This window comes from Capsicum annuum, chromosome 4 (genome assembly GCF_002878395.1).
Source record: "Capsicum annuum cultivar UCD-10X-F1 chromosome 4, UCD10Xv1.1, whole genome shotgun sequence".
NCBI classification, from domain to species: domain Eukaryota; kingdom Viridiplantae; phylum Streptophyta; class Magnoliopsida; order Solanales; family Solanaceae; genus Capsicum; species Capsicum annuum.
In genome coordinates, this window is record NC_061114.1 from 215,190,149 (window position 1) to 215,206,070 (window position 15,922).

The window sequence follows — 15,922 nt, forward strand, 5'->3', positions numbered from 1 at the left end:
ATTCTTCCTGTCTTTTTTTATAGGTTGTGCATCCTTTGATCGAGCCTACTGTTGATGAGTTGGGGATGACTTCTTTTCTTACTCTAGGTCTTGTTGATACAAAATAAGACCTAATGGTGGAGTTAATAAAGAAGGAATTAGCTGGAGTAAAATCCATAAGAAGAGTAGTTAGGCAAGGTCAGCCTAATGTTGAAGATCTTTATAACCAACCTCAAACTGCAACAGATCCGGGTGCTTCTTCTAAGGTATTGCTGGTAGAGTTGTTGATGATTGTGGCAGCCATCCTGATGTTGCTGTTGCTGCCAGTCGTGATTATGAGCATGTTGGTGCTTAGCAAAAAATAAATACATTTGAAAACACCCCTTTCACAGTTCCCTCTCACCCCTACACCGGTCCTTCCCTCCTTACAATGGTACCTCTCACCCTTCTTTACCCTCATGTTATTATTGCAAATGCAAAGTGTGCAAGGATAGAGAGGATAAACTCCTTGAAAAGCTAGAGACTATTGTTGAAGTTGTTAAGGAGTTGAAATACAGAAGGGGTGTCATACCATCCAACAGGGTGAAGAAGTCATACACTCCTACAGTGGTGGTTAGGAGGAAGAGAAGAAACATTAGACAAATTTTCTCCATTGTGAAAACAAAAAAAATTGCAACTCCTCCAGCTCCAAGAGTTGTTAAAGTTCAGGGGCCGCTGAAGAAAGTGGACATATGCACAACACTTGGCAATGAAAAAAAGAAGGAACTGTAAGAAATCATGAATAACAAGATGAACGTTCAAAAAGAATACAACATGCATTCATTTGCCGCCAAAGACTTCACGAATATGAAAAATATGTGTGAGTGGTACGAGGACAATGTAAGTTTACTTTTGCTGCTAACCTAGCCTTTCAATCTACTCCATGAAGAAGAATTTGTGCAGTAGATGTATAATCTATTGCAACAGCTTGGTATTCTGTTGCAACATAATACACATCTGTTGCATAAGTTTTGTTAGCTGGGTAATCCGTGAACTGATTCAGAGAATCCTCTGCAACAAATTCTTTACACTGTAGTTTTTTCTTTACAATTTCTAACCTATTTAAAAATTGTCTTCTTATACTATAGTATGTTGATGACATTCTCTGCCTCATGAGGGGCAGGCAATTACTGTACCCAGATACTTATGATGCTGCCAATAGGATAATGGACCTCAAGTTCTATAATAATTTCAAGGATAGGTACGATGATCTCCATATGCTAGCTGGTCCCAATAGCCAGAGTTTTGATAAGTTAGTTTCTACGTTCTAATGGGATGAAGACATGATTAACTATGTTAGAGGGAAGAGGCCATATCCACACGGCAAGAGCTGGATCAAGGCAAAGAGAATCCTTGCAGTCATGAACGTGGAAGTCAAACATATTTTCTCTGCTGAGATACTAATCTACAGGGGGAAAGATTAAGGTTTGTGACTGCAATTTACCTGTCTTAAACGAGGACACATTTTTAACTCACATGCAGTCACTCTTGAAGTTGTTGCCCAAGTTGTTGATGAAGAGTAATCTAATAGATCATTTACCAGCGAAAGTCTTGATGAAGAAATCATGGGATTTTGAAGGTCGAAATAATAATATCCAACTCCCAAAAGATAAAACCGATGCAGCATGAGGGCCGTACTCGCTTGCATACATCGAGTGTTTACGGACCGGCATAAAAATAATTGGTGTGTGCGACGCTGTTGTGGGAAAAATGCAAGAGGTCTGGCCTTATAGGGTACTAACTAAATCCGTGTATAAAGAAGAATATGTACAAAGACAGAGATGAACATGATATCAATTTTTTATTTCAAGACACTTCACTTTACATGTAGTGACAATAATTTTTATGTCTGGCGAAATTTGAATTTTGTATAATACAACAGATTGTATATCTGTTGTAACAGATATAGTACTTGTTATGATAGATTGATTATCTATTGGAATAGGTTGGTCATCTATTGCATTATGCAGATATTCTCAGTCTGTCTGTCGCAACAAATATACAATGTATTACAACATATAATTTATCTGTTACAACTGATAGATAATCTATTAGATCAAATCCAAAAAGTAAGAAGACATGTTATATAATTTCCAGCAGATGACCTACATGTTGCAACATATGTCTAAATTTATTTGATAAGATATGTCGTCTATTGCAGCTGATATATTATCAGTTATGTTATATGAATCTAGTATTTCATTTTAATTAACATATTCAAAACTAAGGATTGAACTATTCATAGACAGCATAAAATAACTCAACAAATAAATGAAATGTAAAAAAGTTATTATGGGTACAAATGATCTACTCTACAAATAAATCAACTAGTTAAACCAAGGAGGATAGGTTATTACATTGACGGACTCAAGCTATAAAGATCTACTCAATATGGATAAGTTGTTCTTTATCCGGTGCTACAAAATTTGGCTTTGGTCATCGTGGATCTTTAATGTCGCTTGCATATGGCTTCTGAGCTTTCGTTTCTCCGTATTTCCATAAAAGAGCAACATATCTTTTATGGAGTAATCCGGTATCAAGTCCATCATTTGTTACTTGTAATCCATCGCTCAAATACTCGGCGTAGGCGGCAACAAAAAAACTGCAATCCCTACATTTTAAAAGAATAGATAATCCGTATCTTGCAGTTCATGCAAGCGTTGTGAAATTTATGAAATGAAACTAAATCATGACACTTAAACTTACATGCTACCAATGGTTTATTGAGAAATTTCTTCAGCATATTGTACATCAAATGGATTACCCATTTTATTCTGGTATGCTTCAATCATCGATCAATCAGTACGAATCTTTTGGTCTAAAAAGCCACTAAAAACAAGGTAAATAGGCAATATTTTGGCCAGCTTTTGTACCTCAGACGACGGCCTGGAACATCTCTTTCGCGACATCGAGTCATAAACTCAAATGCTCCTCTCTTTTAGAACGACGACAGCCAACACCTAATGGAATTCATCACCATAATTGATTGGGATGTACACTTTATTGACCAAATGCCAAGGTAAGCCAGCTTGAATGCTAAAACCTTTGATGATGTTGATTAAGCATTCCTCATTTTGAGAAACTTTCGGTTGTGTTGACAATACCTATCGTAGGCATTATTGATGTAAACTTTGTACAAATAATTACCTGTCGTGTATCTGTATTGTTCTTGTGTTTGCAATTTGGCCTTCTTTCGGAGGTAGTAAAAAATGACATCGATGTGCTGCACATATTATCAAATATTTTAGATTACGTGACAAAAAAATTAATACACAGATGCAATTAAATAAAGTATTAATTAATAGCAATATGTATGATATTTAAACCTCATCATTCCAGCAAGTTTGGGGTTGTGATATCAAATAGAATCAATTCATCATTTCAGGATGTGCAACAATAAAGACGAACATATCAAAATCAAGACTCGAATCATTCACTTTGTAGTGTTCGTTATTTTATTTTCTACATGATGATTTATATGTGTTAATATCATGTTCTTACATCAAGAATTATATAAATCAATATCTTTAAAGTTGATTTATGTACCTCCTAATATGATACTTTAACAACCCATCGGCAATCCATTCTGAATAGTCGTTGATCAACTATGTTAGTTTTTGGAGCCTCGTCCGAGATGTTGAATCATTCAAATGGTAATTTTTTTGTTCTCCTGAATTGACAGACTCCACTTTTTCTTCTTCTTTAGAAGCAGTTGATGGATTATCAACTGTGATATTATGCTCTTCAACAATAGCTTCTACTGTGATATCCACCTAGAAAGCCAGAATTATCAATGTTAATTACAGATATACAACAGATTATCCATCTGTTGCAACAGATGAGTCTTATGTTGCAACTGATGAATCATCTATTGGGATAAATTCAAATAGGTAAATCAGTGAAGTACAATAATTTTGAATAGATGATCCATCTATTGCAACATAAGACTCACATGTTGCAACAGATAATGCATCCGATGCAATAAGTTAGACAACAGTTGCAATAGATATATTTATATCAGTTTGATAATTTTCAGCAGATGTATCATTTATTGAAATAGATATGTGCCTATTTGTTTGTTGGAACAGATAATGTACATTCACCTTCGTCAGCTCATGTTGCTTTTCTGTGGCCCTTGCACACTGAACAACGGTGTAAGACAAAGACAGAGGCATTATAATTTTGATTTTTTCAATACTTGATGATGCCTTGGAAATATCTTTTTTTCTCCTCTTAGCCACCTTGATCTCTGTGGTGTGTATGGATATGAAATCTTCTTTGATGAAATGACACCCCTCTTAGATGTCATTTCCTTTACAGAAGCAGTTAGTGCGTTAATAACATTAATCGCTCCATCGTGTTTCGCTTTGAAGTCTTAACATTTACATGCAAATCATTCACTAAATGTGGCAAAATCTAGAGAAAAATCTGTACAATCAGTATGATCATAATCATAATGGCTTGTTGTTATAAAAACTGTAAGAGGAGCATTATTAGCCCCAAAAGCAGCACCACTACCACTACCATCATCAACAACAACAAGCCCACCCTTCAAAATTATTTTTCTTGTAATGGTTGTTACTCCAAATAATTCTATTTTTATTTCATCAACGGCCTTAGGGTCCAATAAAGTTTGCATAGACCGTAAAGTAAGAAAAGATGGCATCTTCAACTCTCGGTTGGTCGGAACAAGCCACGGATGGACAATCTAAAATAAATTAGTACATAAATTAGAATGATGATAAAATCATTTAAACTAATCATTAATTAAAATAAAAACTTGATTAGAATTGGACTTACTGCTTCTTTTGGTGGATTGAAAAGATCAAAAAAATTACATTTTTATCAGTTTTGGCCGACAACCATCTCAGGATTCTTGGATAGAAAACTTCTTCCTGGTAGTTCACTTGTTGTCTCAAATAAGGAATGGCTTCAAATGCCCAAGCTAACATAACGCAAATAAAATAAAAGCATTATTAAATAAAAAATAAATTATATCATGATAAAAGAAATATTTACCATGAAGGCCCATGGAAAGCCATATAAGTTGACTGTCTTTGGCATTAATGGAGTCAACAAATATTTGACAGTCATTTTGAAGCTTTCATAACTCCAAGAATAGTTGTTAAACGCCTCAAGATCCTCCGAGAGATTTATTAAACCGAGGCTTATGTTGTTGTTAACATTTCTCGCTCAAAGAATATTATGTACAAACCAAACCAAGCACAATGATTGCTTGTGCTTTTTTTAGAGTCCTTTACCTTTCAACGCTTCTATCAATTTTTTATTTTTGAAGCTTGGACTAACAATGGAACCAGGTCATCACGATTACTCGACTTGCCTTTACTTTTTTTGGGTGTGCAGGATGTTTTTTTTTGGTCAAAGTAGGTATAACTTGAGAAGGAGAAAGAGGGTAACATTTTAATCTAGTAACTATGGCAAACTCCTTCCAACCAAATCAAATAGGCATGCAACAGTAATTTATCCATACCTCATCCATCTTATCTTTGTTTTCATATATAAACCTACGCTTGAGAAGATCGTATACCATTTTTATCTGGAAACGAGCATTGTTGTCCTCCGACAAATCAAGATATTTCCCAAAGCAGCTTTCCCTAAAATAAGCATCCAATTTTTGTTCTCAAAGTATTTTTTTGAAGGCGTCAAAAGATTTTTCCATGGCTGACTTAACCACGAAATCATCCGTTAAATCTGTGGCACCATCGCACTATATTCTCACAGGATAATGATCAATGCTGAAGGTTTTGACCAACTCTTCGGCGGAAGGGCTATTAGTATTTGGATCATCTCTTTTGAAACATTCCTCCTCAGCTCCTAATTGAGATAACGCTTGTAAAGCAGGCTCATAGAGTGGTGGATGTAGCCGAGCAGCTACATGTGTTCCTTTACTTGGACTTAGTTCAGTTTTTTTTCTCTTGGGAGCCATATTATCTTAAATTAACAGGAACATAAAATAGATTATAATTGATTAATGCATTGTCAAAAAGGGATAACAGTAATGGTAAAATAACAGTTCTAACAGACCACACATCTGTTCCACCAGGTATGTTATCTGTTTCAATATATAACAGACCTATTGCAACGGATGAGTAAATCTTTGGAAACAATAAAAATAAATTGCTAATCTGTTGCACCATGTATTTTATTGATGCAACATATAACCAACCATTGCAATAGATGAGTAAACCATTAGAAACCATAAAAACAGATCATTAATCTGTTGCACCAGGTAGTTTATCTGTTGCAATATATAACCAATCTATTACAACGGCTGAGTAATCCATTAGAAATCATAAAATAGATCACAAATTTGTTGCACCAGGTAGTTTATCTGTTGTAACATATAACCAATCTATTGCAACGAACGAGTAATCCATTAGAAATAGTAAAAATAGATCACTCATCTATTTCACTAGGAAGGTTATAGCAGATCACTAATCTGTTGCACTAGGTAGTTTATTTGATACAAAATATAATCAACCATTGCAATAGATGAGTAAACCGTTGGAAACCATAAAAACAGATCACTAATATGTTATACCAGGTAGCTTATCTGATGCAACATATAACCAACTTATTGCAACAGATGAGTAATCTATTGGAAATCATAAAATAGATCACTCATTTATTGCACCAGAAAGGTTATCTATTATAATATATAACCAACCTATTGTAAGGATGAGTAATCCATTGGAAACAGTAAAAACAAATCACTAATTTATTGCATCAGGTAGTTTATCTAATACAACATATAACCAATCATTACAACGGATGAGTAAATCATTGGAAACCATAAAAATAGATCACTAATCTATTGCACCAGGTAGTTTATCTGTTGCAACATATAACTAATCTATTATAATGGATGGGTAATCCGTTGGAAACAGTAAAAATGGATCACTCATTTGTTGCACTAGGAAGGTTATTTATTGTAATATATAACCAACCTGTTGTAAGGATGAGCAATCCATTAGAAACAGTAAAAACAAATCACAAATTATCTGTTGCACTAGGTAGTTTATCTGTTGCAACATATAACCAACTTATTGCAACGAATGAGTAATCTGTTGGAAACTATAAAATAGAATTATCTGTTGCAATATATAACCAACCTGTTGCAAGGATGAGTAATCCGTTGGGAAAAGTAAAAAAAACCAATAATTTGTTGCACTAGGAAGGTTATCTGTTTCAATATATAACCAATATGTTACAACGGATGAGTAATCCGTTAGAAACTATAAAATAGATCACAAATTTGTTGCACCAGGAAGGTTATCTGTTGCAACATATAACCAACCTGTTGCAACGGATGAGTAATCTATTGGAAACAATAAAACAAATCACTCATGTGCTGAAACATATCACGAATTTGTTGTAAAATGAGTAATTTGTTAGATCAATATTGTTTAGATTTCTTCCAAATAGAAGAGTCATCTGTCACAACATATGAATGATCTGTTAGATTGTTCATTTGTTGCATTAGATTTTCATAGTTGCATAAGATGTTTTCATCTGTTGCATAAGATGTTTTCATATATTGCATCAGATGTTATCATCTGTTGCATCAGATATTTTCATCTGTTGCATCAGATGTTTCATCTGTTATAACACCATTTTTACCATGACAGACACCAAATCAACCCAGTAACACCAACATATCACACACACACACTAAACACATCAACTATGACAAAAAATCACTAATAAATTTGAATCAACAGTGCGACAACAAGAAGAAAAATATCAGAAATTAGGGTTTTATTCAGTCCACATTTTAAATTTAAGTTAGAAATATTGAAATTATTAACCAATACTAGAAGAGTAGTTGGCTCAAGTTCCTTTATTTTATCATAATTTTTACCTGTGAAAAAAGAAATGGGACGACGAAGAACTCAAAATTATTGTCGCTGGAGAAGTCTTCACGTCGATTGATGGTTGAAAGATAAAAGAAAACTCGCCCAACTATTTGTCCGCCGGAGGTTGAAGTCGTCGGGGATTAAAGGGAGAATTTTGCAAAACTATTTATTGGGAGACAGTTGAAAGAAACTATCAAGAGAGAGGAGAGAGACTGGTTGATTTAGATTGAAGGGGGGTGTGGGTTGGGTTGATTTGTATTTTTAAAAAGATTATAAAGTTTTAAAAATATTAATCAAGTTTTCTAATGATGTTTGACCCTTTAAGTTGATCAATGTCACCAATCCTTCATTCAGGACTTAAAAGACACCTTTCCTTTAGTTTTCTTCAGTAAGTAAAGCAAATCCAATATGTTTAAAAACTAAAAAAAGCAAACATATGAAATCATCAAATTACAATGAATCGGATTTGAAAAATTAAATAGGACATTTATAATTAACTCAATACAATTAAAGAGGACATCAAATTATAAAAGAAATTTAGAAAAAGAAATTGAGGGATAATTTGATTATTTAGGGGTCTTATCCATGGATTATTAAACCTTGGATTAGTTATTCCTCCATTTACTATGGATAAAATAATACCACATATGTTGTATAAGCAATCAATGTATTAAGTTAAAAGAAGTAACCAAACAGTGTATTGAATGAGACTAAATTTTAATCCAAGGATTATTCTAATTAACATGGCCTACCAAACGGGTCCTTAGCCGATTAGCTATTTTAAGTAATAGCAATGGTCGGTTGGTCATTTTTAATTTTTTTTAAAAAATATATCATTTTTGTATAAAAATATAACTTAATGATATTTTGCATAATTTTTCCTTTAAAATAACCCCTTAAGTATTACATGTACAATCTTAGCTATTTAATTCTAGCAAAAAATAAGTATTTTTGATCTCCATAAAATATTTTTCAACCTCAATTATTACATTTACAATTAAAGTATGAAAATATAAAAAAGTAAAAATTACATATATAACGATATGTTTACTACTAATTACTAAAAATTCCAATTTTTTTCAAAATCTCCTAAAATCCCAACATTTGACCTCTGATGATACAAGTTAATCACATTAGATACATACTGCTGATACATGTATTAATTAACTAAGTCAACACCTTTTAAGGAATGTAACAGATAATTTTCCATCAAATTAGCATTAAAACTAACTAATTAAGGTAAAAAGGCAAAATCAAATCCCACAATTAATGGGAATCCGTTTATTACTCCACTTTGTTAAAACATAAACTCTCTTTTAATATATTTTTGACATTGAAAAATCTTCATTCTTCTTGTTCAGATAAAACATACCATTTTTTTATTTGTTATTTTCGGTTGTTTGATATAAATATTTTGGTGCTTTTACTTTATTTCAGTGTTTGGGTTAACGGAATCGGGTATGTTGGTTATATGAGTGATGGAATTCTGGTTAGTGAACATGTTACTTACGAAAAATTGATTTCTATAATTGCGGGAGAACTTGAAATCGACAAAACAAGAAAAAAAATAGACAAGAGTACTCTCATTTCGGTTATGGCGCGATTTGCAATTGAGCAGTCTTTCAATTACTATGCCAAAAGATCGGGCAAGGAAAGGTACGCTAAGGTTGTTTTTTTTTTGTAGCAGGCGTTGTTAATTTGTTGTACATTAATTTAAATTTGTATTCAATGTTTGGTTGATGATTATTTTACAGATTGTTTTTGTGTTTTTATGTTATTAACGTTGATATACATTTTGTTATGAAAATGATACATTTTGCTAATCTTGTATCTCAGTTTATGAAATTTTGGTTAATTATGTTTCTTGTTGTGTTTTAGTCATGACGTTATGTTAATTTGGTCGAGATATATTTATGATAAAAGATACATTTGATCATCTTGTATCTAGGTTAATATATTGATGTCTAATTATATATCTCGGTGAATATATTGATGTCTTATTATACAGTTTGAAAGTAACTGAAGGTTATAAAGTTGAATTTTTGTTTTCATTGATTCAGTTATGTCTTATGATGCCGTTCAAAGGATTATGTTTGGATATTTAAAGCATCATCTTGATAAGTTGTGTTACCACCTAAATACAAACGTCAACCTGGAAGGCCAAAGATATAATAGAAATGTCCTAGATACATAGAAATGTCCTAGATACATGTTGTACAAGTTTCACGTTGAGATATATTTTGTTATGAAAATGATACATTTTGCTCCATCTTGTATCTCCGTTTATGAAGTTATGTTTAATTATGTTTCTTGTGTTTTAGTTATGACGTTATGTTAATTTGGTCGATATGCATCTTTATGATAAAGATACGTTTTGATCATCTTGTATCTAGGTTAATATATTGATGTCTATTTATGAATCTCAGTGAATATATTGATGTCTTATTATACAGTTTGAAAGTAACTGAAAATTATAAAGTTGAAGTTTTATTTTCATTGATTCAGTTATATCTTACGATGCCGTTCAGAGGATTATGTTTGGACATTTAAAGAATCATCTTGGTAAGTTGTGTTACCACCTAAATACAAACGTCAACCTAGAAGGTCAAAGAAAAACATGCACAAGAAATCAAGTGAAACAATGACATCGAGCAGTAATTGTTGCAGGAGATGTGGTTATGAAGGTCACAACAGGCTCACTTGCAAATTCTTTCCAAAGAAGGAGTTACAAATATAGTTTACTAATGAATAATGTTGAATAGTTCCTTGGAATGTTGCTGGATTTTTTATCTATTTTATTCGACATTTTAGTTGATGAAACTTTTGTTTTTTTATGAAATTTAGAAAAAGACATTTACCGAAATAAATAGCATTCTTTGTTAATTTGTTATTTAGTTATACATGTTTTGATGGTGTATTTTTTCGTAACACATACAGTAGAAATTTAGATATATTGAACTGACAATGTTATTATACATTCTATTAGTAGTTCTGCCATAGTGAACGATAGAAAATAGATACATTCTTATAGTATGTATCTCCATTAAATTTTAACAAATATGCATCTTTTATAAAATATAATTTGTCAATATTATTAAGATTTAGTAATGCTAGAATTTGTTATGCAGGTTATAGTCAAACATCTTTTTCGATTGATAAAAAGGGTTGTAGATACATAAAAATGTAAGAATTTGTTGGTTACTATGATTATATAGTAAAACAATTTTCTTATAATAGATACATACAATTTGAGAAGATGTATCTCATATAAAGTAATAGATACAAGATCTAATAATTTGTTTCACATGTAAAATGTAATAGGTTAATATTTTTAAGACTTAGATCTATTAAGTTATGATATAATTTGGTATGCATGTAAGAGACAACATGAATTATCTACAAAACAAAACTGTTATAGATACATAATACGACAATGTTGTGATGGTTAATACCTATATTGTAATATATCTTTCTTTATTTTAGATACATAAAATTATAAAATACAGTAAAACATGTAGCCAATACAATGTCTATATATTGCGTGAAAAAAATATCATAACGATAACATAAATATATCTTTATGTTATTTAGCATTGCGTTAGAATGTTAATGCAAATAGAAGTAATTATTCATTAAAAAAATTTAATGTATACTTGTCTAAACACTACTAACATCATCAAAGTTTATATCATCAACAATGTTTTTGTGAAGAGGCCATTGAATCGTACACATGAATACATCGTTCCTTTAATGCAATGACTGCCAATATCCAGTGAAAGGTACCATCACAGTTAATTAGGACAAAGACCTCATCAACCAAATGCCAAGGATGACCTGCGCGTGGACTGAATCCCTTAATGGTGTTAATCAATGTCATCTCCATATCAGCAACCTCATCAGTCTTTGCAGATTCATCTTGTGTGGCAAGCTCGTTGCCAGCGTCAGCATCATAGTAATTCACATATGCCTTATCGATGTACACCTTGAAAAAGCAATCTATGATAGTGTATCTCTTGCTTGGAAAATTCTTGCTCTTGTACTTCTTCCTCAAGTAGTACCTGATGACATCCAGATGCTGTTCAAATTGCAAACAAATGAAATATATGTTACATCAGCTTACCGTAATCATTAAAACTGAAAGAGGTACAAATTAAATGTTTTATGTATCTAATGTGATTAATGCAGGTAATAAACAATTGCTTCAGATAATGAACAAGATAGATATTAATACAGAAAGATACATGTTTTGTTATTATGCATCTAATACAAAATAAGGGTTAGTCTAACTACTGTCTGATCATGTGCAGAATTTAGGATGCACAAGAGCTCCCCATCTAAGGATTTAATATTAAATTAACTTTTATAAACAAATAATGTAAAAATGATTTTACATTATCAATGCATTTAACTTGTTATAACATACTTGTAACGTAATTCAATCCCTAAAAAAAAAATATTTGAGATGCAACAAGTTTACTCTAAGACAGTACAATATATATAAAAGCACTAAGAACATAAAACATTACATACAAGATTATACAAATGTATCTTTAATCTCTACAACATGTATCTCAGCGTGAAAAAATGTATCTTGTGTAATTCTACTTTCAATATCATTTAAACAACACAAGAAACATATCAAAACATTAATAGTAACTCACAAATACAAGTTAATATAACATGTATCTTAGAAATAAAAATATGTATCTATTATATTTAGACTTTAAGTAAAATTGAACAAAACTACATACAAATCAAAGCATTAATGATCACTCACATATACAAGTCCACTTAACATGTATCTTTGTACTTCTGAACTTGTATTTTATTATATTAATTTCAATAAAAAATAAAATACACAAGATACAATAACTTAGCAACAAAAAAACAGATAAACAATGAAATTTTAAACGTATCATGCAACCCAAAATATGTATCTCAGCCTAACATTCAATAGATTTGAACATGCAATTACCTTGGGAAGTTCATCTCTGGAAATTGCTTCGACAATTCTTTTTCTCTTGGCATGAGCTTTACTTTCAGGACTGTTAGATCCCTTTTTGTTAGAATCACTTTCTTTTTTCTTGTCCTTAGAATGCTTTTGCCACAACTTCTTCATAGTTTGAGGATCGTTTCTGTACTTTAATCTATTTTCATCAAAGTCAACAAATTCATAATCAAAACTTGTGGAAACGAAGTTAACAACTTCATGAGATTCTTTGATACTTTCTAATTGAGAAACCCGAATATTAAAGGAAGGTCCCAAATCTCTATTCATAATGGCAATTCAAACAATGAAGCCTAAAAAATAATTAATAGAAGAAATTGCTCAACCAAATCACCCAAATTTTACTCTGTAAACTTAGGCACAAAATATTTTTTTTGAAAAAAAAATCGTAAAAACAATTAGAAGAAATTGAAGCGGATTTTAGGGAGGAAAATTACCCTGCTTCAAGTTTTGAATTGAATGAGGAAGTTGGATAGAAACCGCTCCACAAATTGTGGCGTACAAAGAGGAAAAAGTGGGTTAGTTTTGATAAAGAATCTTTTTTGTACCAGCAAAGATCAGTCGCTGCTGGTCCGGTGGAATACCTTCGTTGTCCTGAATCTTGGCCTTGACGTTGTTGATGGTATCGCTGGATTCAACTTCAAGGGTTATCGTCTTACCCCTTAGGGTTATTGTCGATGGCCTCCCACAGGAAAACTTTGCAGCAAGAGCATAGCAAAAGCATATTGCAAATTTTCCTCTTTAATATAACCTTGAATATAATATCAGATGGTTCAAATTCAATAATAGGTTCACTATTGATTATATCAACAGATTACAATTGAAATTCCTTCCCAAATGTGCAAGGAGTTGATTTGAATAGTGTAGCATAAGTTTGTGTATCTAGATTGTTTGGGCTAAAGCAGCTGCAGTCATGGGGGACTAAACTTCCATTGAGATCGCCTGAAAGAAGAGAGAGTAAGAGAGCTACGATTTTTTTTATCTCCTTTTTGGTAAGAAGACAGTGAATATGAAATTTTACTTTAATTCAAAAGTTTGAATTAGAGGGAAAGAATAGATTGAAACTGCAGCTGAAATTATGGCGTATAATGAGGAAGAAAAATGAGTCTTGTGTTGGTAAAGTAAAGCATATGAATAGGAGATCTTAAACTTGTATCTCAACTTTTAGTAAAAGTAGTAAATGTTGGGATATATGTAATATTTTAAAAGTGAAGGGATTTTTAGTAGTTTTGAAACATAAGTTGTTCTTTTAGGTAATTTTTCCTATAAAAAATCTAATGGAAAACTCCGATTTTGGAAATACATTTCTTAGTTTACGTTATTTTTTGTATATTTTCAAGAGTTTGATATAATTTTGAAGGTTCAATTTCTTTTTTTTTTTTTTCCTGATATGATGTAGTTTCTTGGGTAAATGTACGGGTGGCATGGTATGGTATATACCGAATATTATATCAAAATCGAAAATTTTTATATCACGTTATGGATTTTATGGTATTTGGTAGGAGTTTTAAATTATTTTGGTATTTAATACGGTATTTGATATTTATGCAATAAATATCGAAATACCGTATACCGCACTGAAGTTTTTTAATAATATATAAGACCTATATATTATATTTAAGATTATTAAATATATTTATATATCATCCATTAGCCAATTGAACATAAAAGTAACTTTTATTCAGAAATAAATTTTGTGGGAAACTTTAGGAGTATTATGCTTAAATTTAGGTAATGTTGTTCAGAGTTTGCATCCTGGACTACTCAATCGTGATTGAAATGTTGTTTTTGTGTAATTGATTAACAAAAATAGTTGTTAGTCTGAAATAATTGAGATGTTTTTAAAGTTTAAAGTTATAGTTTTTTTTATATGAATATATGTAAGTCGAAATCAAATAAAGTATGGTTATCGAATTACCATACCGTAAAATACTAAAATTGAATTTAAAAATACTGAGCCATATCGATCTAATTTGGTATGGTAATGATATTATTCTTTTAAATACCAAAAATCGAAATTACCATACCAAAATTTAAAATATCGTACCATGCCCACCCTAGCCTAGTAAATGCATACAATTTTTGCTCCAAGCCTATGCAACATCTGAAATTACAAGTGTGTAAAGCAACTATTGTGTCTCAAATATCATTTATATTTGGATAAACGTTAATTTGCATCAAAGAGCAATTAACAAAAGACATCTGAATTACACATGAGACAGTTTTTTATGTTTCGATTTTGAATTTCTAATTAAAACTTTTACTATTTCTGATTAAATATTTAAAATAATGATTAAAACTTACAAATAGAGTATGATAAATATTCGACAGAAACCAAATTATTATTTTTAACAAACTTAATAAAGGACTAAAACTACTCATAGGATGATTAAAAGAAATATTTGAACCTACTACTCACTTCATGTTATGTGACATCATTTACCTTTTTATTCCATCCTAAAAAATGTCCATCTTTCTATAATTAAAATTAATTTAACTTTAATATTTTTCTTTTACCTTTACTCATTTTCTTTTAATTAAAGAGCTTTTCCTCTTTCAATTTTTTTTAAAACACCATGTCAAATTATATAATGACACATAAAATGAGGCGGTTAGATAAAAAAAAAAACATAAACACACTATAACTTATTGTATTTACACACATACCCACCTATACAAAGTAATTACAAACATTCAAACTGATTATGTACCTTCGTTGGATGTATCAGGGAGCTAATTATGTATCTCGAAAGATCCAAAATCGAAAAAATATATCGAAAGCTAATTATGTATCTTTACGAGAAGAAATGTAGTTCTTTAGATGTATTATATATCTCGACAGATTTAAACTTAGAAAAAATATAAAGGAGCTAATTATGTATCTTTATAAGAAAATATGTTTGTTCGTTGAACGTATTATGTATCTCGATAAACCTAAAATCAGAAAAAATATATCGAGAGCTAATTATGTACCATGTATTTTCTTTAGATATATCGAGAGCTAACTATGTATTTTGAT